Source organism: Balaenoptera physalus (genome assembly GCF_965194825.1).
Source record: "Balaenoptera physalus genome assembly, chromosome: 11".
Taxonomy (NCBI): Eukaryota; Metazoa; Chordata; class Mammalia; order Artiodactyla; family Balaenopteridae; genus Balaenoptera; species Balaenoptera physalus.
Window position 1 is genome coordinate 9,360,191 of NC_138896.1, and position 26,495 is coordinate 9,386,685.

Consider the following 26,495-nt stretch of genomic DNA (forward strand, 5'->3'; position numbering starts at 1 on the left):
AATCCCATGGGCTGGCACCACAGAGAAAAGAGCAAAACGCTGTACAGTGTGTCCTTACAAAAAATTGAAACGTGAAAATAAGAAAGATAAATCACTAATTGAGCACACACACACCCAAACACACACACACACACACACACACACACACTAGTGAAATACAACCTCACTCTCCAGAAAATGCAGTCTGGAAAATATTGGTCAGAATATGGCCAGAGGCCTAGCTGTAAACCCTATATGGGCTTATTCAGACAAGTTAATTCCGTCCTGGGTAAAAACATTCCATAATCACAGACCTTGCCTCTCAGCTTAGCAGGGCCCCTCGAAAGTGGATGCTATTCATAGGATCCCAGGGCTGTAAAAAGCCAGTCGGAGTACCCGATTTGGAACTCTCAAATTCAGTTGAGCAGTTTTGTGAATTAATGTCAGTTTTCTCTTCTTTTCTGGAAGCTCTCTAGGGGAGGAACTCCGTATTCCAAAGTTTCATCACCCTGATCAGTAAAATGTTCCACTGAGTTCAAACTCAATCTTGTCTGCTTGAGTATGGGACCATCTCTCCCTTCTTTGGTCCTCTATTGGAAAGGAGGTCGGAAAGGCTCTTAAGCGCATTTCTTCTCTGAACTGGACAAACCCCAGTTCCTTTTAAAGTTTATCCTAGGATTCATTTTCTCTCTTTATAAATTATTCATTTCTTGTCTCTGAACTGTCTCCTTTCCAGTTTCCTTTCTGAAAAAAAAAAAAAAAAAAGCAGGAATATGTGTTTTGGGAAACAAAAGCCAGCAATCGTAGTTACGACTGATTCTCGTTCTTGGTGGTATTGTGTTCTACAGGGTTGCTGTGAACATTGAATTGGTGAAGACTGAACCCTTGCTCCCAGGGGAAATAAAGGTTAGGTTCCTGTGAGCCTCTGGTCACATCTTCATCAACCGACCAATACCTAACCTTGTTTTATGTGTGTTTTTGTCGAAAGACACTTTATGTCGTGTCACGTTGATTCATTAACATTGAATTCATGGCCATCAGAGCTATAATTCACACCTGAATGAAACTTACGAAACACACAGATTTTCTCCGTAAGGCACATCACACAGCCTCTGTGCTTAGGACACTAGACGGCCCTTCGGCACTATGCCTGGGGGACATTTTAAACAGTGAAATCACTCCAAAGACACAGAAATGCAAAGAACGTGGCACTCAAGAGAGAGCAAAGATGACACTTTATCAGTATGGGAGCTGAAACAAGCAGCTGGGAACATGCGCATCGGTAACTCACACGCTTCCCTGTGCTGCCCGCGTCCATAAGTCACCGTGAAGGCGCTGCGAGTATTGCTTTGGGGGTTACAAATACATTTAGCAAGTAGGTAGATTTGACTGTATTTGTTCCTTTCTATTAAGTGATCGGGGCCTTTTACAGATGGTAGAAAAAAGGGTGAGAGGAGGGAACTGGGCATTTGTTTGGAGATCCAGAAGATTGTTGAAAATGATTTTGTGAGAGGTATTGTACCTGGACAATGGCTAAATGGCCTAAGGTGGAGACATATAATTCCTTACGTCTCCAGCAATCTGCCTGCAGATCTCCTAGTGTGAAAAACGGCTTTGCTATAAGATGCAAGTTTTGCCATCCTGTACGTGTAATTATATTTTAATAAAAAATAGATTTATAGCTCGACAGTGAGCCATGAGATTATACAGCCCAGAAGCTGCTGTGAACTTTCAGCCATCAAACCCTGGCCCTCCTGCCCCTACAGCAGCCCTGAGTTTCTGCCCGGTGGTGGGTGATTGGACACGCTGACCCACAATGGGCTGTGAGGGCCCCTGTGAGCCGCGTTCTTTGCTGGGCACTTTCACTTTAAAGACAGTGCATCAAAACTCCAATTCAATAAGTCAAAAGCCAAATCCATACTTAACAGGAAAAGACAAAAATCATTGATTTAAAGGGATGACCCAAATCTAAAAACTGATGGAAAAGTCATGTTATGAAATCCATTCAAAACATGTACTTCTCGTAGTTCCCATATGCATTTGCTGCTCAAGCTTGACTAGTAAAAGTGATTTTTTTTTTCCTCCTGCTGGAACTAGCCTATAATTTGATTTCTAGATTCTTCCAGGGTTGTGCTCTGAACAGAAACAAAATGAAAATATTTCAGGGGCTTATTTGACAACCGCTGCAAAAGAAAACACATGGTTATCTGTGGAGTCATAGGTTAAAGCTATAAATTTATTTTATTAAACAGAAAGGGAATGGGTGAAATTTAAAGACACTGTAACCCTGACCCTGTTTTCTTGGAATAATATTCTCGTCTGATTTATTCCTTTAGTTTTTACTTAGAGATATCACATGTACACCAGTGGTAACCCCTTCTTTTTGGTAAGGTTTTATCTCTCATAAAAGTCTGATGTATTCAGTGATGAATTTGGATTAAAAGAAGTTTTTCCAAAAAATCCATAGACTTAAAACTACAAAGAACACATTAGCATTTGCATTAAAGAAGGAAAGGGCAAAATCTTGACATTTCCTCCAAGAGAGAGCAGTTCTTCACCTTCTTTATATAATCTCTTAGAATATAACATCTAATATATATATATATATCTTATTTTATATATGTATATTTTAATACATACTATATGTATCTCAATATATATTATATATCTTAATATATGCCATATATATGCAAAATACATATATTTTTTCTAGTAACATGATCACAGTCTCCATTAATACTAGACTAGATCACTGTTTGGGAAGTCTGTTCATATTTTTAGTAATTGAGTTTATTTTTTTTTCGCAGACACTAAAATGTCCAGTATCAAATAAATAAGGGTCAGATGATTCCCAAATAACATGACCAGAGTGTTCATAAGATTCGAAGAAGCTGAGTTAGATCATTTCAAAAGGACAAATGCAGCTCTCCTCCAAATTCAGTAACTCGTGGAATGTAGCAATCTTGCCTGTCTTTCCTCTGAGCCAAGCAGCCTGGTGCTGTCACGTTCATCTTTCATCTCCTGTGCCTTCCACCAAGTGTTAGTTTTTATAGTTAGGAGAAAAATTTATGAATTTCTTAATTAAAATGAAAGTGAGTCTATGAAAATGAAGTTGATCCTAATTGATCCTGATTCTCTCACTCAAAGTATGAATAGACTAGAGGAAACTGCTGTAAGATGTGAATTAGTGATGCAGCTTATTGACTGTAGCTGTTGTGACTCATTGGATCGGCCTTTCTTTCGTTATTTTATAATGAAAGGTTGTTGGGTGCAGCCTTAAAAGCAATGAGAAAATCAACAGAATGTTCTTGGAATGACTGCTGGCAAACTTTCTTTTATTTGTCTCTGTTCTCTTCAGGGAAAAGAGAGGGCACGTCACTTTCAGAAGGATTAAAAGGTCAAAGGTCTTGGTGAAGGGATGTCTACACAAGCCTTTAGAACACTGTTATCAGAGGATCAGCTAGAAAACAATCTTCCAGCTAATCCTCTGCCTGGATCCAAAGAAAACCCTTTACCTTTTTTTTTTCCCCCCATTTTTTTCCCTTTACAGAAGTCATTTTCCACAAAAGCCTCTCACTTTGCCTTGATGTCTTAGCCTAGGTTTACGGGATCCGAGTTCTTCTCTCTCCAGCTCTCTCCCTTTTTCTCAGTACCATCTTGGTCTCCAAGGCTAGCCCTTCCTTCCTCACTCTGTCCTCTTCCTGCCTTTCTCTGACCTCTTACTGTCTTTGCTTGGTTTTATCTGGGATTCCCTGTAAAGCCCTCCTAGCCTCCACAAGAGCCCAAACCTTAGCTGATGCAGAACCTCTTCTGAGGGAGAAAAGACACTGACTTCCGGATTGCTGGTATTAAAGATCATCTGGTCTACCTGCCTTCTTTGTCCACCATGTTATAGGTGAACAAAGTTCATGGAATCGCCTGAAGTCACACAGCCAGGTAGGGGCTGAGCCAGGACTAGGGCTCAGAACTGTTCATTCTCCATGGCCTCTAATAATGGCTGCACGTTGGTTGCAAAGTCCTTTGGATAGTCCAGATGCTCTCCTAATCTAAGGTAGTTAACCAAGTGGGCAAGATTGCTGTTCTTGTCATGATGCCAACTCAATGAGACCAGGGTGGCATGCATGTTGGCAAGCTGCAAATGAAGAGGGGTGGGCGTCTGCTTTACACCCAGAGCCCCGTGATCTGGACTCATGGCCAGAGGCTCCAGTCACTGCACCACAAGGGGGAAGTGGACTTCTCACCGCCTCGGGGTGGATGTCGCCAAGAGACCCTCCTTCTCTCCCTCATCACTGCACTTTGTGAACCACCGCTCACCAGGAGATTAAGACAGAAACTGGGGAAAATCACACAGTGTGTGTGTCGGTTTGACAAGAGTTTACATAGCGCTATAGGAAAAGATACCCAAGAAAGCTGTCAGCTTTGCTGGGGCTGTCTTCCCCTCCCTCCCAGCTGGAGACGGAAGAATGGGGAGGACCCGGTGCTCCCTGGTGCCCTGTGCTCCTTGGTCATCAGTCATAGAGGACAGGAGCCTACCTGGATGTTTGTATTAGGTTTGGGAAGTTGACACTTGGTAATGATGCTGAATGCACTTTGCTGTTCACTTTTTGTGGTTGGAAAAATCCTCCTAATATCATACATTAGAATAAAGCACCACCTTGTGGTCTGATGCATTTATTAAAGTGGCAAAATCCGAGAGCTGAGACTGGAAATGCTCCCCCACCTGGCAGCAGAGAAGCCAAGGTCTGAAAGCTGACTCCAGGGTGGCTGAAGGGAGCAGGAGCCCCAAAGTGTCTTTCTGCTCCTTCTGGGGGCTCTCGGATCAGGTAACGACAGCATCACCTTCCATGGTGTGAGTTTCATGTTTCTGACACTAAAATACTGTTATTTACGTAGAGTAACCAATTTAATCCTTTCAAAACCACAGGGAAATGAGTCTTAATATTTAAACTTTAGAGGTTGCAGCTGAGGTCACTGGGTGATCCAACCACACTTAAGTGCAGAGCTTAGGTTAGAGGTCAAGCCCTTCGGACACAAAGTCTCTGCTCTCAACCACTGCTCTGCTGATCCCCAAACCAAGACCAAGACCAAGACCAGGGTCCACTTCAAGCTCTCTCTCCTAGGGGACTGTGGCTCTGGACTCTAAATCAAATCAGAAACAGCTAGAGTCTTACCTGAAATTCACCCAGGGGGCTGGAAGTAACCCATTCCCCAAGGTTTACTTGGTAAGGAAAGTCTGTACTCAGAGGTGGAGACTCCACTGGTGCCCATCCACCTTCTGAGATGGCCAGAGGGGAGGGATTTTGAGGATGAGCCAGAAAGTGGCTGAGCAAACAACCAGACCCGAAATCATTTCACGAAGAAACAAAACCAGGAAGAGATGTTTGGCAAATATTCACTTGTACAATTATAGCGCTTTCCTGAACCATGATATTTTATCTTCTTTAAAAAGTAATTATTTTATCATGTAGTTTGTTTTAAAGGGAGGGTTGGAGAGTCTGTTTGGTTAGTATATAAGGTGAGTAGGTAGTAGTAATATAGGTAAAATACTTTTAGAAGGGAGACCTGGCCCCGGTCTTGTTCCTGTGACATTGTGAGTATCTTTGGGCAAGTCACTTCCTTGTCTCGGGGTCTCAATGATCTCATTTGTAGAACAGGGGGTTGGACTTGACTAAAAGGTAGATGGTCCTAAAATAGCGCACAACGCAACTGTGGAAAATCTGAGTCAAGAACCTCAGCTTTCTCCATTTCCTTAGAAAGTCTATCCTGCCCATGCTTCCTTCCTATTCTCAACTGAATCTGCTGCTAATTTTGGTAGCACAGTGACCTGCACACAGAGATGTTCAATAACATTTTCTAATGACGATGACTTGGGGAGATACATGCGTCTCTGTTTTTCCAGAGGAGGTAAATCCACAGAGTTCATGACTTCCTAGTCCCTTTCCATCCACCAAAAAGAAATCCAAACAGTGTTTTAAAGTTCTATAAAAAGAGGAAGCACTGCTCTGGATTTTCTTCCCTTGGAGGGTTACTATGTGACACCAAGACAGTGCCTGTTTGTTTCAAAGCCTCTCACCTTCTATTTCCTTCCTGTGCTCTCACTCTGGATGTCTATTTGTTGAGCCCTTCTTTTAACAGATAATCTGTACTAGAGTAGACCCCAGAACAGGGCTGTCCAATAGAACTTTCTGCAATGTTGAAAATGTAATTAGTGCTTTGCAATGTGGCAGTCAGTCAACAACCAACAGTTGTAGGTGACTACTGAGCATTTGAAATGAGGTTCGTAAGCCGATGTACTGAATGTTTATTTCATTTTAGCTTATTTAAATCTTAATTTAAGTTGCCGCATACGGCTACTGGTTACCACATTGATGAGTACAGCTCTATAACATTGTTATGACATGGATCTTTGCCGCAGACTCTGTGGATTTTCTAGGACATCAAGCATATATTATAACAGAGCTATCCTTAATCCTGGCTCTATAAGCAGACCTTTAACAGATTCTTTTTCTGTGTTGTTTTTCTTGAAAACAGGGTTTCAAAAATATAATGGTGTATCAGTCTTTGTAAAATATCTATCTTTGAGATAACTGAATTTTTCTTAATTTTACCCTAAATGATAGAAAAAGAATTCTGGTTTGATTCCATGGAAATAGAAATTATTCTTTAGTTTAAGTAGAAAAAGAAGTATTTTCTCACTCTGTAGATTTTTTTCCAGTTAATAATGGAATAAATTTGAATGTAATCTTAGAATATCTTCCAGTTAATGAGTATTTTTGATGTCAAACATTTAATAATAAAAATAGATCCTGTCCTTAGAAGTAGGGATTTATATATAAGTGTATGTTTTTCCTAAAATATTTGATCTGTAGGATGAAATTAAAAAAACCCTGGTGAAATTCTCAATGCTTTATTATATAACTCCTATCTTGAATAAGCTCACGTTACATTCCAAGTATGTTTCTAATTAATTAGCCCAGTATTTCTCAACTGGAACAAAGATTGGGTAACATTATACCCATTAATCTCAAAATAAAGCCTTTATCCTCAAAAATATAAAGAGGTTTTCAGATAGGTGACAGTCCTGAGAAAGTGACCCCTATATTGGAAGAGAAGACTAAAAAGTCCTGTAAATAATTTTGATAAACGCACGGAAGCTCTCCTGAAAAAGCATGTTGATGCATTTCAGAATCTATGGTGGCGGTGAGCAAACAAGAGATTCTGTCACCTGCAATGAAGGAGCGGTACCCCTAGTGTCTTTCCTTGTCCCCTCCATTACGAAGTTATCAAGCTGGGACCGTACAATGGTCTGCTGCTCTGGGCCTGTCCTGGCTTTATGATGATGATACGCAGACACCGTTATCCTAGGGGACCAGAGCTCCATTTGAAGGATTCTTCCTACACTTTTAACCTTGGTGCAGAAAATCATCCCCACTCCAGAAAGTGACTTAAAACCCCCAAACTGCATTTCCTGGGATTAAACATGTATTACTTGCCCAAATACAAATGAATGGAAATCAACTTCAGGAGTTTAAAATAAGCCAAAGTGCTGCAGAAAAACAAAGGTAGCCCATGCTTCTATTTCTTTGTCATTTGTTTTTCAGGAGAGTTTGTACTTGAGAGGATGTAGAAGTTTCACTGGGGTCTGAAGGCACATTTACGCCATGATAAAGACCAGTCCATACCCCAGTGGGGTCCCTTCCCAAGTCCTGAGTCATTTGTCCCACGTAGAGGAAGCGGAGAGCCCTGCCAGCCCACTCTACACCCACTCACGTGGCTGCAGCGGACGAGGGAATATTCAGCACCATCGCACAGGAATTGCCCTGGACTCCGTGACCCTCAGAGCCATGAGGAAGTTGGTCAACAGCATTTGTCAGAGACTTAACCAGAGAACACACAGGGAGAGAAAACCCTTCCCAGGGCTGACTAATATAATCCTCTGGTTTCTGAATGTCCTCGTAGGAGGAGAGGAAACCTCCTCTGAGAACCGTGGTTGATGCCAACTGTGGGTAAAGCAGGGCCATTTAGCTCTCATAGGAAGAGATATTGAGACTCTTTTGCTGCAATCAGTTTGCAAGCCTAGATGTGAGGAACTCACCAGTGTTAACACAGAAGTGACATCAAAGAGGAAAATGAAATACCATGCCAGCAAGAGCTGCAAGAGGCGTTTCCTTCAGGTCCACCTGACTGAAAGTTTCCCAATTCCTCAGTGAAGATGATTTAGAACTTACATGAGAACCATACTCTGTATCATTTCTCGATTAATATATGCAGTGCAGAGGCCAATTGTCTGGAAAACTGTATATCTCAATTAGGTCAGCTGAGCCAACCTCAACTGATCTTTGAGTAGTTGGCATAAAATTCCAGCTTTTAGAAACTTCTTCAGGATAAATTAGATGCATGGCAAGACCCACGTTGGCTGAAGAACCCCAATCAACCGTTACTGTTAAATTCTGGGCGCAGATTAGGCAAACTAAGTAAGCAGTGTCTGTTTCAGAATGTCACCTCAATACTGCTTGCTCTTCTCTTGCTGTGATACACATGAGAGTCTCTGTAGTAATTGTTCATTTCCCTAAACTCATTTAAAAAAGACACATTGAACTGCTAATCTTTCCTGAATGTTCTTGTTCCCCTTCTTCCTCAATAATAAAACCTCTGAATGCTAGTTGTCATGACCACCTAGAAGACAACCTCTATTTCCTTGTCTTCCAATATCTGTTTTCCCCGTCACCCTCAGGGAAAGAACCAAGGGTTGTAAACAGCAGTAATGTGTATGATATCTAGGAAGTGTCACTAAAGGAGATATTGTAGCCTTAGCCTGCCTCCTTTTTTTGTATCCTGCTGCCTGGAATGCAGATATGATGGCTGGTGCTGGGTCCTGATGAGACTAATGGAACATCAAGGTAGAAAGTACTGGATGCCCTGATTATGGTGGCGTCATCATTCCAGTCCTGGATCAGCCGCATTCACAAAAGAGATTATACAAATTTTCGTCTCATTTAAGCCACTTTTATTTTAACTGTTCAATCACTCTCAGTTGAACCTGATCCCAACTCCTCCAAGAAAACATTTTCATTATGAAAACTTGAGGATATACATATTGAGCAGACACCTTGAAAAATCATGGTGGGAGGAGAGATGGCTCAGAAAAGGAAGAAAGGGGTGCAGGCTCAGCACTCACATTACAAAAATTATTTGCAAGAATCATGGCTCTACATTTTTCCCTGATGAGATTGCCCATTGCTCTCTGGTGAGTGAAATACCGATATAATTGCTCACCTGCTTTCTTTCTTCAGAAATTAAATATAGTTCAGAATTGAAACCAGGTCTTTCTTCTCTTGCTCTTTCAATAGGAGGCAATCACATGAGTGACACTTTTTTGAAGACTCAATCCTTGTTTCCACTCTCTTACATTCCCTAGCAAAGGATTATCTTAAGCAACTTCTGCAAATTGCATCATCACACATGCTTGAAACAAATTTAAATTCAGTAAACCAAAGAAAGCAAGGGCGTGGTGGTGGGAATTGCTCCTGAAGCAGTCAAGTGTATGCTGTGGGCCGCCCCCATCTTTACTGCTTTCCCATAAAAGGCTTGAGAAAAGGAAGTTAAACCACAACCCCATTAGGTAATAGGCTGTGCATTAATATAATTTATGGGGAATGAGGAAGGGAAAGACTCAGCTTTGAAAGATTTTCCTCAACAGCATATTTCTCTTTGCTGCAAAGCTATCCCTGAAACATCAGTTGAGACATAGGAGGAAACCTGGAATCCCTCACCCATCTTATACCAAACACTTTCTGGAGGTGGGCGATCTTTCAGGATATTGAAAATGTTTCTCAGTAGGTGGTGCAGTTTGACAGTCAGTCTTCACCAGGCTGATTTCTGACCCAGGGAGCAGAAGTGGACATAAAGAAGAGTGGTGAGGGGCTTTGACTTAACCCAGAATCCCTCATACCCTTAAAAATTATTGAGGACCCCCAAAAGCTTTTGTTTATGTGGGTTATATTTAACATATTAGACATAATACTGAATAATATTTAAAATATTAATTTTTTGTTTAAAATAACGAGAAACCCAACACGTTAAAATAAAATAATTTGTAATGCTATTAAAACTGAGAGAAATTTAAGATATTTATTTGTTTCAAATAACTGACAAACTCAGTGCGTGTTAGCAAAAAATAACATTTTAATGAAGTTAATTATTTTTCCCTAACGGATCTTTTGCCCAAGCATGATTTTGCCTTTGAATGCATCGATCACTGGAAATTATTGTTTCATTGGGTGAATATTTGAGCTTCCAAATATGGGCTGTACAATATTTTTTATAACTCACATTTGTTAATATCACTGAGCTCATTAGAAAAGTCTTTAAGCATCAGGAGGCTATCAGGTTTACATTTAGCAGATACAAGTTTTCCAAAATTCCAAGTTTTGCTTGAAAGCTCAAATTTTATCTTTGGCCGCAAAGAATGTCTGTCATTTTCCTTGAAGTGACAAGCTCTCTTTATGCACTCTCAAGAAAAAGGCTGTCAAAAGACAAGTTCAAATAACAATAGTTTGCTGTCAGCTGTCTTTCAGGGAAAAATGGTGTTCCATGAAAAAATAGGCTATTTCAGCTTGCAACTCAAACGATTGCATACACGATGGAGTATAGTTGTCGAAGTGCTTTATGCATACTTCCTATTTTATCACATAGAGTATTGAAAAGACATCTGGTCAAGGGTCAAGATTAACTAAGTTAATCATTTCCCTGTTTTATTGAGGACATGAAATAGTCCCCCCACCGTTTTTTCCTGCAAGTTTGTGGTGATAAAAAAAATACAGTGACTACTGATGCAGGCTGGAGCCCCTGCCCCGGTTGGTACAAAGGCAGCCGCTATTATACCTAGTTTTGCTTTTGCACAATTAATGCAAATGTCAACACAATGAAAAAGGCAAATGACGTTGTAGTATTATTATAAAAATAGTTTTCCTCTCCTGGACCCACACAAGGATCTCAGGGAATCCCAGGGGGAAACAGACTACACTTTGAGAATGGCTGTGGTAGGGCATTCTAGTATTAAATTAAGATTCATCAACAGTACATGGATGAAATTTACAACAATAGGGTCTTTTAATTAAGTGTCTTTTCTGCACTATCTACCCCATCAGGAACAAACCAAGAGCAAAATGTTAACAAAAGTTTATGATGACTGCTATGATCTAAAATTGATCAACATACAAGAAATATCTTACCAATAATTATTAATGTAAAAAAGCAGCCTCAGAATACATTTTAAAAAATTTCTACCCCTGAAAACATTTCAGAATTTAAGAGGCAATAATAATAATAATAATAATAAAATAATAAAAAATAACTACAAAATCCCCTTTGAGTGCATTTTCAGCAGCTCTTTTCCTAAAGGTTTACATTATTTTATTTTAACTTGAAAACATCTCTGTAATGTGGTTGCACAGGGCTTTGTATCAGCTTCATTTTGCAGGTGAAGAGTCTGAGAATATGAGACTTAGCCACAGTCACAAAGGGAAAGAGGGGAGGAACCAGGGAAGTCCTCCTGGTTAACATTTTAAAGCCCTTTCCTTTTCACCACCCTGAACCACTTGGTGTGTCCATCCTCAGCAGCCATGTTTCATTTCAATAAAAAGAGACGATTCCAATGAACTCAGAGACCGTAGAAATCCCTACGGTGGAGTTTGCCAAATAACTGAAAACCTGCAGGGAAAGTGTGACTCCCATGAGATGTTTCCAGTTTCCATTTCTGCTGATAGGCAGAAGTTCATAGAAAGGAAGACATTCTCTCAGCTGGGGTCACATCACTTGCTAAATTTGGAATTCCAGATTAGAGAAACACCCTCGGCTGACGGAGCCTTCCATTCCTGATGTCCTGGAGATGCTCATTCTGAAAGTACAGTTGCATGTTTCCTTCCCCTTTGGAACCAGAGGGCAAACTCGACTAAGACGTCTGCCTCCCTTGGCCCTCAGGAGTGATGGGGGACACATGTGGAGATTTAGGCAGAATGTGTTGAATGGGAAGAGGACGTGGGTGGGGACCGGTGATGAGTGAAAGAAAAGGAAATGTGAGCCCGTGGTCCTATAAGCAGGAACAGCTTTAAAGTGGTCAGGTTCGTAATTTCCTAGCCTGTTACAGGTAACAGAATCTTTTCTACCTGTCACCAGTGAGTAATTGCCATAACAATGCTGTATTTATGTGACCCATATTTTACCTCCCAAAGGTAGAGGGAAATCCTTAAAGAAACACATAGACCTCCAGTTGTGTGTAGAGAAGAGCGACTGTTTTCCCTCCTCTTCCATGTCATACGGCCCTTTCCTCTTGGAAATACCCGTATCTTTTCCTTCTTATGTCCATCGTGCCCTCCACTCTTTAAATCCTAGCACTGGATCTAAATGGAAGGCACATAGGAATTCCCCGGCGGTCCAGTGGTTAGGACTCCGCGCTTTCACTGCCGAGGGCCCGGTTCGATCCCTGGTCGGGGAAATAAGATCCCACAGGCCACCTGCCCCACCCACCCCGCCAAAATAATAAGTAAATAAATGAATAAATAAACAGATAAATAAATAAATAAATACAAATAAATGGAAGGCACAGGCGAAGTGTCTTTGAATGGAGCCTGCCTGACCCTAGCTGGCTGGCAGGCAGGGCAGCATCTAAGAGTCCTTCTGCACTCCTCGTCTCAGGGGTCAGAGAGAGATCACAAGAATACACATTGTTCGGATGCAATCACTTCTTACCGATGAAAAACAGCTTGCCTGGGTGGAAAACTATTTTCTCAGATAGCAGTTTGCCTAGGAGTTGCAAGGACATTCTTTTTCTGTGCCAAGAATATCAGTCAGTTCAGAATTCCCTCTCCCTTGAGATCCTGGGCATGCACATACAAGCATGTGTAATCCTTATGTTTGGTGCTAGTGTAAATGTCAAGGAGGAATATTGGGGTTATTCTGCCACTACTTGGTTTTCCTATCTCCTCCACCCTCACCCCTTTTATGTTATCTCTTGACGTTTCCCTCCCCCTCCCCCATCTCTTGATTCTGTTGTTTCTAGCTTTACTGTTCTCAGTTTAAAAGTGTGAGCCCTTTGGGATGAAAGGTGATATAAAATCTGGGCAGGATCGAGAAGCATCTTACAGTATAAAGGAAAGGGCTCTGCACCATGGTCCCAAAGACCCAGGCTGGACTTTACCTTGTCAGTTATTAGCTTACACAAAGCCACTGACTTCTCTTCGTCTCAGTTTTCCACCTTAAACTGGGCATGATAATCCTTACTCTGTCTGCTTTCCAAGATCTATGTAAGAATCAATGATTATTGTGTAATATTATGTAACACCATTTGACATTGTTTATTTGCTTCATTCCAGTACCAAGAACAGTGCATAGCAGGTGCTCAATAAACGTTAGTTAAATGAATGACTATTTTCAGAAATGTTTTGTAAAGTGTGTAAGCACTGTACAATGTTTTTATTATACTTCTTGTAGATTATCCTAGTAGGGGGCAATGCTCTAGACCCCTGTTTCTGTGATGTGTGGTGCAGGAGCCGGCGAGGTCCTGCCCTGGCTAGGGTAGCAGGGATCTCTTTCCAGGCCACGGCATCTGCTTGTCTTCCGTGATCCCATCTCCTCACGTGGATCTGAACCACTGCCCAGCAGCTTGCGGTAAAGGACATTTGGTATGTAAATGTGTTGCTGGAGGGCAAAGGATGGTCCCCAGGAGGGTTGGCCTTACACGTTCATAACACATTTTCATATAACACAGAATGACACAGACACTGGCAGTGGGAATTTTATTAGTCTGGGAAATTTCAAGGGAGTTCCAGATCAAAAAAGAGACAATAGTAAATACCAGGATTATGGCAAAAAGAAGAATTTTAGAAGTATTCTTATGAAGAATTCCTACTTACACACTTGTTATGGATTGAATACTGCTCCCCTTAAATTCTGTGTTGGAGCCCTAAACCCCAATGGAGCTATCTTTGGAGACAGGGCCTATAAAGAGGTAACTGAGGTTAAATGAAGCCATAAGGCCCTAGTTCTCCTCTACAACTTGTCCTTATAAGAAGAGGAAGAGACACCAGAGCTCTTTCTCTCCCCATGCCAGCCCCCACCCCTGGGGGCCACAGAGGAAAGGTCATGTGAGGACAGGACAGAGCAAGAAGGCAACCACCTGCAAGCCAGGAAGTGACTGGGTCAGCACCTGAATCGGGGACTGCTAGACTTCTGAACTATGAGAAAATGAATTTCTGTTAAGCTACCCAGTCTACGGTATTTTTCTACAGCAGCCTAAGACAGATTTTGGTACGGAGAAGTGAGGTGCTACTATAATAAATACCTAAAAGTGTGGACGTGGCTTTGGCACTGGGTGAAAGGCAGAGGCTAGAAGAGTTTTGGGGTGCATGCTAGAAAAAGCTTAGATTGCCTTGAAAGGACTGTTGATAGAAATGTGGACATTAAAGGCAATTCTGAATGAGGCCTTAGAGAGAAAAGAGGAGAGCTATAGAGAAAGCCTCTTTCATCTTAAGGAATACATATTTCATCAGGACTATAATGTTGGCAGAAATATGGACATTAAAGGCCGTTCTAATGAAGTTTCAGACAGAAATGAGGAACTTATTATCAGAAACTGGAGGAAAGGCAATCCTTGTTATAAAATAGCAAAGAACTTGGCTCAATTCTGTTTCAGTATTTTGTGTAAGGTAGAATTTGTGAGTGATGAAACTGGATATTTAGCTGAGGAGATGTCTAAGCAAAGTGGAAGAAGTAGCTTACTTGCTCCTTACGGCTTATAGTAAAATGAAAGAGGACAGAGGTGAGTTGAAGGAATTGTTAAGCAAAAGGCACCAGAGCTTAAAGATTTGGAAAATTCTCAGCCTATCCATTTTGCAAAAAATGAGGAAGGCATTCTGAAGAGAACACTATAGGTGTTCTTATTCATTTGATAAGGAGATTAGTACGGGTGTAAATCACAAATTTAATGAGCCATTTCAGCAGAAACCCAGCATAGAAATGGGATTATACCATCAGAAACACTGCCAGCTGGGACTAAATGGAACAGAGAAACAGAACAGAGTGAAGGAAGGCTGTCAGACTTCTGGGATTCTACAGGACGGGACAATAGATCTAGTCAGTTGTAAACATGAATTGTCCTTCAAGAAACGGGAAGAATGGAGGCAAAGGTGATTCAGAGAACATCAGGATTAGCACCAGAGGCCTGGGGAGCAGAGCTGGTTCCTTCTTGCTTTCAAAGGGTGGGGCTATGTCTTGATATTAACAAGCCAGAGCCCCAGGGACAGGGTCACCACCAAAGGCCATGGGGATGACACTGATGCCCCAGTAGGCCTGGGAGGATGAGCACGGAGCCAGAGAAGATTATTCGTGAGCTTTAATATCTAATGGAGTTGGCCTTGCTAGGTTTTGGACTTGCTTGTGACCTAACACCCCTTTCTTCTTTCTGGTTTTTCCCTTCTGAAATGGGAATGTCTATCCTATGCCTGTCTCACCATTGTATTTGGGAAGCAAGTAATTTGTCTGGTTTCACAGGTTCATAACTGGAGAGAAATTTGGCTTCAGGATGAATCATATCTCGAGCTTCACTCATATCTAATTTAGATGATATTTAGACGAGACTTTGGACTTTAGACTTTAATGTTGATGCTGGCATGACTTAAGACTTTTGGGGCTGTTGGAATGGGGTGAATGTATTTTGTGTGTGAGAAGGACATGAATATTGGGAGGCCAGAGGGTGAAATAGACTGAGCAGTATTTCCCTGCCACCCAACCCCAAATCAATATGTTGAAGCCCTAATTCCCAGTGTGACTGTATTTGGAAACAGTTTCTATAAGGAGGTAATAAAGGTTAAATGAGGTCATAAGGATGGGGCCTTAATCCGATGGGACTGGTGTCCTTATAAGAAGAGGAACACCAGCTGTCTCTCTCTCTCTCTCTCTCTCTCCTGCCCCCCCAACCCTTTTTCCCCCCTAATCCCCCCACTTTTGTGCCACAGAGGGAAAGCCATGTGAGGATTGCTCAAGAAGCTGTCAGCAAGCCAGGAAGAGAAATCTCACCAGGAACCTAACTGGCCAGCACATTTTTCTGGGAATTCCAGCCTCCAGAACTGTGAGAAATAAATTTCTGTTGTTTAAGCCACCCAGTCTGTGGCATTTTGTTATGGCAGCCTGAGCTGACGAAGACAATCCTCCTCTCCTTTGGTTTCTCTGGCTCACTTGTGAGTAGTTTCCCTGCAATCGACAGCTCTGTCTCATCCCACATGTAAAGTCACATTGCAGTCCAGGAGTGAATTGAATGTAGGTTTGAATATCTTTGTGATCCAAGCATGATGGAAAAGAGGAGAACAATTACAATCCACTGAATGACAGTAAATTGTAGAGGGCAGCTCTTTTACCTGCCTGGCCAGAGATAATTTTGGTATATTTCATTAAACTTCAGGAGAGTGAAAGATTATTTCAGTTAGCCTGTGGAATTTTCTGAAGAGCACATGTGTAAGGTCAATGACTTTCTCTTGCATCAGGTTTCTTGAACCAAAGTTAATTGTGACAAATCAACTTTGTTCACACCACTGCTATCACTACTTGAAGCCATAGCTAGGTGGTATTGCTAGTGTACATGCACACGGAAATTATTATCTGGGAAAGTGAAAAAGGTGTATTTTATATAACATGGTAATAGAATAAGTGTGAAGTCTGAATTTTTGGAGCTCGGGTTTAAATCTCCACTTTCAACTTTTTTTGAAAGATTGTTGCTACAGTCTTATTATTTAGCACAAATATTGAAAAGGTTGGACATAAATGAGTCAAAGTTAGTCTCTCACAGTCTTTCTCAAACTTTAATGTTCCTACATATTACCCGAAGGGCTTGTTAAGAGACGGATTCTGATCTGGTGGGTTTTGGATGGAGCCCCAGATTCTGCATTTCTGAGTTTCTGTTTCTGTTGCTGCCGCTGATCTAGTGAAGATCACGTATACTGTGTATTAGAAGGAATGTTGTTGAAGTGTATTGTTTTTCTCCACGAATAAAATACCACGTGAGCTTGAGTTATTGTTCTCTTTTGTAGTACATCATAATTCCTCTCTAAGAATGGTTCAAACCTTCCACTTTGAAGAATTACATTATAGGGATAGTAAACTGATTTGAGCTTCAAGTGCTTGATGTGAATATCTGATTCATACTGACTGATTGGTTGATTTCCGGAAAGTAGGTCTTCAGAGATGTGTGATGAATGTCTCCCAGTGATATATAATGACACATCCCTATTTAGGGACTCTAGAATTCTGTGCATTTAGAGACAAGGCAAAGTTAATAGCGCGAGAGCCAGTGAGAAAGCATGGCTAATCTGAGACTAGCACTACAGCTCCTTTGCAAATAGTCCTTCACCTGGGGAGAACAATTGGTTTAGGAAATGGTAAGGAAGGTTTGTTTCATGATTTCATGACTGGGTACCCTTGTAGTGAAGGAAAAGCATTGAAAAATTTGGCAAGAGCTAGTAAAGCTGGAGTCTTTATTTGCAAGGTTTGGTAAGCATATGGGTGTGCTATTGCTTATTTCACTGTGATTTATAACAAGCAAATTCCTATTGCTGATTACACCTATTGGTGATTATGGCCTACTTGGGACCTCTTTCCCTCCAGACACCAGGGACTACCAGAACCAGGCTTGCCTGTGGGTGAAGCAAGGAAATTCCCAGGGGTCAAGGGAAGGCTAAAACTCCTCCATGAAGCAATCTTTTGTACCCTTTCAGAATATGTATACATGTACATACACATACACATATGTATGTTTGTGTATTGGGTAAAAGATTATAATTCATAAAGTAAAATTGAAATTTAAGAGCATTTTTGACAGAAAAAATATGTGCTTTATCTACCTACTCCTACTGAACCAGATTCCTCAGAGGTATACAAGATAAATCAGTTTCACGGATTATAAGTAAGAGTGTTGAATGTTGGAAATAATATGGTGTCACATTTGTTGTCAGTGGCTTAAGTTGGATAAAGGTGGTGCACTTTTTTTGTATTTTGCTTGTCGTTCTTTGTTTTTGTTTTCTTTTGTAAGTTAGACTTGACCCTGGAATTGATACTCTACCAAGAGGTCTTTATGACACCTGCCAGTGGTGAAAACAGCTGAAAGTTTTGCAGATGATTGACTTGGAGCAGGTATCTTCAGGCTCAGCTCACTTCAACTCTTTGCTCAAATAATTCCAAATTTCTGGGTGGCTTGCCATTATCAGTGAGTAGAAACTTTCAGCATTGGTAAAAGTTGTTATGTTCTGTGAGAGAAATTTTGGGTAAGATTGAGTTTTGAAGAAGTTTCCTGTTGCATAACCTAGGGAATGCCTGTTCTTGCTTACATCTAAACAAACTTTTCAACTGTTTATAAGGAATGCATTTAATCTCCTCTATGTCCAAATTTCATTTTACCATAAAAGTACTCCTTTTGACTCATCATAAAAGTGTTCCTTAAAAAAAATAGTACCCCTTTAAAAGGTTTCTTTCAAAAGATTCTCTCTCTAGGAGATGGAATTAAAGAATGAGGCCCATTACCCTTGTTTTTCTGTAAGTCCAGGGCTCCCTAAGCACAAATTTCCAATGGCTCCTAGCACGTTTGTGTATACCAACAGGTTATCCATACAATTATCGCCTATAATACCATTCAAACATATAATGAAATCCAGCAAGTCATTTCTGCCTAACTGTTGTAACACAAATCAAGCCATTCTTCCTGAGACCGAAAGGTTAGCATGAATCTGACTAGGGCAAATGTCTCTAAAATTACTGCAAGTATAAAATAAAGGGATACTGGATTGATGAAAGGCACAAATCAGCCTTTAAAATAACATAATTAGGGAAGCTCCATCTTAGCTTCTACGTCTCTGAAGTTAAATATTACATGGATACATATCACAATACTCACATGTAACTCAAAAGATATTAAAATGAAAACAAAAGATGTATTCAGCCATACTCAACAAAACCTAGTCAGCTGACTAGTTATTTCACCATTTGATAAAATGCATAGACCGGTGGTGAATATCTCTTTAGTAGGAACATTGCAAAGTCTTACACGACGAAAGCCATAAATGACATAGGTCTTGCTGAAAAGTCGATAAAGCAAGTAAAACCACATATCACACTAATTAATGTGGATCACATGCCTTTGATGCATATCACTCCAAACTTGAGGTGTTACTCAAAAAGGCATACTTGCAATTTCTGTCTTTTGATTTCCTAGGTGAGATTTCTATATTGTCTAAAATGAATGCACTATTAGGTGACTGACAGAAATGCATTTTAAATTTACACATCTTTAATTGTGTACGTATAAGTATGCAACTAAAATATCCTTTTAGCTTTCTGCATTTGTATTAGGCCAGATTGATATACCCGTTAGGTATTGTTTGACTTGGATTCAGTTTGCATTGTTCTCCAACTCATTTGCTCCTACAATCTGGGGGTAACAAAAAGTTCTTGGTATATTGTGTAAATATAAATAATGATTGCTGCTGATTCTGATGGGATTCTATACCTACTACAGAAACCAACTTCATGGCAGCCAAGGGAAGACGAAAAAAGGAAAACAAGAGAAAGATATTTAAATTTCACGCATAATTTGTGTCATTGACAATGCTTTTGTTTCATACAAATCATAAAAGCAATAAAAAATTAGGTTCCATTTCTGTCCCTTATCATATCAACTCTCTAAGGTAAAAAATTAAGCATTTTGAGTAGGTCTCTGAAGTTTATTAGATAATAAAGGTATTGAAAGAGGGGCTAATTTGATTTGGATTCCAATAGTGGTGAAGCCTTCTGCATGGTCCTAATGGGTTTCCAGAACTTTCAGGTTTTGGTAATTCTGCAGGAACATAAGGTGGCATGCCTGACTTCTCTTAAGTTGTATCAATGTCAGTTGAACTTGAGATTGATAGTCAGGAAGAGAAATGGTGGCACGGTTTTAAGTTTACCTAAACATAATTTATGTCTTTATTCGTGTGTGTTTATCCAATATTCACTCCACACCTACCATAAGCCATATGCTCTGCCAGATACACAAACATGAATGAACTTGTTCTCAAGGAGCCAGTAATTCTAAAGTTAAAAGATAAAGAAAAATATCCAACTTGCATCCCAGAAGAAAAACAAAAGGGTCACGTATAAAGAAATGAAATCCAGCAGACTATTATATCTGGAATGGATAAACAACAAGGTCCTACTGTATAGCACAGGGAACTATATTCAATATCCTGTAGTAAATCATAATGGAAAAGAATATATATATATGTGTGTGTGTGTGTGTAAAACTGAATCATTTTGCTGTACACCTGAAACTAACATGACATTGTAAATCAACTATACTTCAATAAAATAAATGTACAAAAAAGAAATGAAATCCAGATAACCTCAGAACATTTCTTCAAAACTGTAAATGCCAAAGACAATGGAGCAACTTATAGAATTGTGACCAAACCACACTCTATATGTAGTCTCTCTGGTGAGAGAATATAGAAAGTATGTCCTCACTCTCTTTCAGAAGAAAAAAATGCTTGAACGCATACTATAGCAACCAAGAATTGAATAAAATTAAATCTTAAATTGTGTAAGAAACAGATTGCCAATGAACAATGAAATTAGTGATTTAAAAACTGAATGCAACTGTCAAAAAAGAGAAAGAGAAGATACGTAATGGAAAAATCACCATTTTCTCAAAAAAATATTTGGCAGATCCCTCCAATTAACTAAATTTTGTTCTACACAGATTATAGCAGTAAATTAAACAGACAAAAACCAAATAAAAGGGGAGCTCTGCCATCTTGGAACTTATATTCTAGCAGAAGAATGAGAAAATGAACAAGATAAAATAAATGAAAGGCATAATATAAAATAACACAATAGCAACAATTGAGGCACAATACCTCAGATTTTATTAACCCAAATTGGAATATAGATAGAAAAGGAGAGAAGAAGTGAGCAAAAAAGGGATAAATTCCTTATTTTTATGAGAAACAAGAAAAAAAGTTTGATAATTTTCAGGTATTTACATACATGTGCACACACAAAACAAAGGATAGAAAAATCGTTTTGTAGATAAAATAGAAGTCAAAGTAAACAGCACTAAATAGGACACAAGAACAATTTATATCAATAATAATAATAAAAATCAGCATATCCCAAGTTAATCTTCTTCATCTGACTCGGTTTCTGCTCTTGCATCCTTAACTCAGAGGAGGGTCCTACAGCCCCAAAGTCAAGGCTAAAAGCTGGGCATCATTCTTCACTCTCCCCTCCCCTCATCCCACACTCCCAATTCATCACTCTCCAAGTTCTGTTTTTCCACCTTTTAAATACATCTCAATCCATCTCCTTCCTTCCATGTTTACCACTGCTTTGCTCACTTAGGGCACCACCATTTCTTATCTGGCTTTCTACCACAACCTCCAAACTGGTTCATTTGCCTCTTGTCTTGTTTCCATCAAATCTATTCTTCACAGGGAGATCAAAGTAATCTTCCAAAGTCATCTTTCTCCACAGGGATATCAAAGTAATCATTCAAAAGTTTTTGAAGTAAAAAATCATTTCAAAAAATGTTATGTCATTCTTATACATAAAACACCATTGGCATTCCATTGTCCAGACTCCTGAATATCACCCTTTATAGTCTGATTCTTCATGATCTCTCCGAGCTGATGTCACCCTTGTTGCTTTTTATATCCAGCCACATGAACATTTGCAATTGGCAAATACTGGATCAGGATCTTTCTCATCCTGAGGTCCTAGCACAAGCTGTTTCCCTCTGCCTGGTACACTCTCCTTTCCTCCTATCTTCCTTTGTCTGGTCAGTTCCTACTTTGAGCTTAGGCATCACTTCTACTTGTGAACTTTTCTTGACTCCCACCTCTAGCAGATCTGGTAGAGTTCCTATTCTGAGTGTTCTATTAGAACCCAGAACTTCTCCTATCAGAGCACTTTTCTCTCATTAGAATAGCCTGTTGTTATGTCTACAAACCAAACTAGATTGTAGACTCCATGAGGCTGCCGGTCTTCCCCTCAGGCCAAAGATGGCCATGAAGGGCTTTTATTATTAAATAATAAATATTTTTCAAAAAAAGAGGAACTTAATCTAAGAATCTAGAAAAGAGAATAATAAAATTTGCCAAAGTAAATTAACAGAAGGACTCAGCCAAGATAAAAAAAAAAATCAGAAAGCAGAAAGACAATATTTCTTTGAAAAGAAACACACACCACATAAAAGGCATACATCTGTGGAAAACATAACCAAGAGGAAAAGCATACACACAAATGAAGAATTTGGTATGAGAAAGGATAATAGATATCAACAATATAAAAAATTGTGTTTATGATTTAGAACATCTTAGCAAATTTCCTGGATAAACATGGTGACCAAAACTGTCTTAATAATTAAGATGTCTGAAAACTCTAAAACTATGGAAAAAAATGGGAAAAGTTCACAAATAATTATGTTTAAAAAAGGCTGCTAAGCTGGACAGCTTTACAGCTTTAATATTCTCAAGGAGCACATCATTTCTGTTAGAGAAATTGTTCCATAAAATAGAACAAGATTTTTAAAAACTATCACATTCTTCTTAGTAAGATGAAATGACTGCTCCAAAAAGCTGAATGAATAACTCAAAACTACTGAATTAATTAGCAACCTCATCTTTGAATATAGCTGCAGAAATCCTTAAAATAATTACAATCCAAATACAACAGCACCTTAGGAATTCATCCACTGCACCCAAGTCAAAATTTTTCTGGGAATTCAAGAATGACTTAATAAGCAAAATAGGTTAGCATATTATATAAATGGATCTAATGAGGAAAAAAATAGTAAAGCTCAGAAAACCATTTCAACATCATTCTGGATAAAAATTCTCATAAAACTAAAGCACTAAGGGCATTTATTCAAATTGCTAATGAATATCTGATGGTTAAGCAGCAGAGGTTCTCTCAGTAAAACCAGGATTAGGACTAGGAGGCGTAATATCATCATTTCTGTACAGGGCAGAAATGCCCTGAACATCAATTTTGACTTAAAATTGACCAAAATCTGCTGGTATGTTTTTGGTTTGATTTTAGTTTTGGAAGACTGAATAGATAAATACCTGCTTCAGCTGGATTACTGGCATCCTGAGATTCTGCCTGATCAAAAATTATATGTTTATGTAGATGACCATCACATTTAATCAATGATTGACAGTTAATATTGCGATTATGAGATTTTTCACTTGTAGGTCAAAATGGTCAAATGTCAGCCTTTTTTTATGGTTTAGTCTAATACAAGTATTGAGGAGAAATATGTTTGTTAAATAACTTTAGGGAGAATATTATATCTGTGGAGATAAACAGGAATTCACGAGTGAACCAGAAATTGTTAGCAGCTGTGTGGTAAGGAGGAGTCTATACCTAAACTCAGCTTCTCTTACCCGGGTGCTTAGGAACCAGTGTTTCCCTACCCTCCCCTAAAAATTTGGCACAAAACGAGACTGCTTGTCATCTGAACTCAAAATATTCTTCCCCACAACTCACTCCATTCCTCAAGGAAACATCAACCTAATAAAGAGAGAGTAACAAAGCATGGGGTCCCTCTGCTGGGATACAGTTCCAGGGTGCATGCAGCTGTGACCAGGGAAATCATCTCCCTCTCCAAGAGGCCAAATGGATGGATAAGAAACTGCTGATTTTCTTCCTGTGAGCTCCATCCTTCACCAAGTGATCCTGGCTATAGTTTACCCAAGTCTATGACATTACGGTATCCATTTTGAACCAGCTAAGGTCTATAAAAAACAATAAATAACAATATAAGGAGAATAATGGCATTAGATTACATAGTGCTAGTAAACCTCATTGGATTGTTTGCATACTAGTACTCACATCATGGAATAAAATAATCATTAAGAACTGTACTGAATTTTCAGTTGTTTAACTTTGTGTAAGTTGTGGGTATTTCAGGAAATGTGCTGCTTAGGAATTCTTCATCTCTTGTGAAGACGAGTTAACAGCAGAATGTCAGCACTACCGCCTTAAATTTTCACGAGGAGGTAAATCTCAAAAATCATGGACAACAATAATATTGATGATTTAGAATGATATAATGAAGAGTATGAGAAAAGAATGTAAGAGAAAAATGAGGAACCAAACCACAGTTGATGGTGGTTTGGTTTAATGTACTGATGGTGGTTTAATCTACTTTCAAAAAATAGATTTCACAAGAATGCTCTAAGAAGATAATCCTTCATGTCTCTGAGTCTCCAAAGGTAAAAGTTTTACTATAAGTCTTGTTGAAATGATTGCTAGACTGCTATCATTTTCAGGATTTGAAAAAGAAGGATTATTCAGATTTCCACAATCTACGAATCCTAGGTACAAGGTCCATTTTTGGTATGTATATTACTAAGAAATATTTTCCTGAATTCCATTTTACTGTGCACAAAAGTTTATTGACATTATTAAATGTGCTACTTCTGTATCTTGTTTCTCAGTCATTGGGACATGCAGAAGCCACCAGAAGTCCTTTTAAATTTGACAGTGTGTCTGGTTCATGCTGAATTAGCTAAGTTTCTCTTTTATGTGTTGAATGAGAGATTTGAGGAGGCAGTTAATGAATCTGATGAAGAAATGTTTATAGAATGGAAAAATCAGTAAATATAATTATTACCAATGATGGACAAACACGATGAAGGCTACAATTGACTTAGGAATGATGGGCATACACTCTTTTTATTCATACCCTTCAGTTGTGTTTGGAAACTAATTCTAGCACAGTGTATCTTAACAGAATTACCTACCCAGGAAGAAAGACCACAAGACTTCTTGTTCTTTAATCAAAGACAAACTTCATGATGTTTAAGAGATTTTGGAACAGGCTTGCTGTGTTTAAAAAGATAAGAATGTAGCTATTGTGTGTAAAAAGGCTGCTTGAACCAAATAAAGCCTCAGTACTGCAGGTTACAGTTAATGATACCAGCCTAGCAGGGGGTACTAGCTGCTAACTTTTTTTTTTTTATTCAGAGAAAGTAGTTTGTTCTTTGGAACATTCTCAAGAAATAATCAAACTGATGAGTCTTAAGAGTGCAAATACTTATTACGTGATTCCTGTTATAAAAATACTCCTGTTACTCCACTCCAGAAAAGATTGCTGCAATTTCTTTATAGGCAATAGAAGCTGAGATGCAGAGGGAAAATCAGAGATTATTCTGTTATCCCATAAGTTGATTACATTCCATTTCGGCATTTTTAGATTCAAAGCTTGAAGACAGATATTTATCAAATGATTTATTTGAATGCAAAGTATATTAGAAATGTAGCATAAGTGAATTTAAAAATCTCAGGTGTGATTCTGGAAGTATTTCAAAAGCTATCACTCCAGCAGTGCACAAAACTTAAGTTGGTGCAATTGTTTTAGTGAAACTACATCATCACCATCAACCAAATCTCCAAGGCCAGGAGTTAAAGGGAAGGAAACTGCCTACTCTGTAACTGTCAGAGACGAAGGAAAGCTTGGTGGCAACATGTCCACCAGCAGTGCCTATTCTTGTATAACTATCCAGAAAATTTCTCTCCTCTACCAGTCTTGCTGAAACTGAGCACTTATTTAATATCATCAATGTGCAGTGTGGTAAGTACAGGAGGAATTTAGTGTCCAACAGAGCTGAGGAATTACCAGTTCTAAACTGTAATACCAAATTTAAAAAAATTAACTACTAAAAATTTTAGTGATAAAATTATAATGATAACTTAAAATAAAATTTTAGATTAACTTTGTACTCCTGCAATTTGTTCTATGTTGATTATATATGATTTTGCCATGGTTTGGGTAAATAACAAATTTTAACACTTGGCTTTTCTATATTCTTCCAAAATATGTAGCCAGTATCCCTCTATTTAATATGGTTCAGAAAATACTGGTTAATGCATTAAATCATGAAACAGAAATGAAGTATAATTCCTGAAGGAGAGGAGGTAAAATCACCATTATTCGTAGATGGCATAAATATAATGGTAGAAATCTTATGAGCACCAACTGAAATATTCTTAGAGTTAATGTGAGTTCATTAGCAATTCAAAATTTTAGCAGCTTAGAGTTTTAAAATAAGATTTAAATAATTAGAAAGATATAACTTTATCGACACAAAATAGCACTGTAAAGAGTAAATACTTCTTAATTAATTTGTTGGTTTAACAAAGTTCTGGTCACACTTGCAATGGAATTTATTTTGACATTTAAAATGTCAAAAGATCAGCTAGAGAATAAGTGCGTAAATTGGCTAAGAATTTTTTTTTAAAGTAAAGTGATGGGCAGAAATTGCTCTATCATCTATAAACTATGTTATAAAGTAGCATTAAGTAAAATAGTGTGATTTTACTGAAAAAATTGAAAAATAGATCTGAAACAAAATAGTCAGAAATATATCCCAAACCTATGGAGAAGGAATGGTGTTTGTGGTAAACACCATAGGAAAATTAGCTCTTTGGGGAGA

The 26,495-nt window shown here is 39.0% G+C and overlaps 2 long non-coding RNA genes across 2 annotated transcripts in view; both read right to left on the reverse strand.

The window, feature by feature from the left end:
• Nucleotides 1-11,163, reverse strand: part of LOC309638002 — a 42,938-nt gene extending 31,775 nt beyond the window's left edge. The window contains exon 1 of the long non-coding RNA XR_014250940.1: nt 9,256-11,163. This is a non-coding gene — a long non-coding RNA (uncharacterized lncRNA). The remainder of the gene's footprint in view (nt 1-9,255) is intronic.
• The window catches only part of LOC309638003, a 789,902-nt gene that overhangs the window by 223,060 nt on the left and 540,347 nt on the right, over nt 1-26,495 (reverse strand). The window lies entirely within an intron of this gene.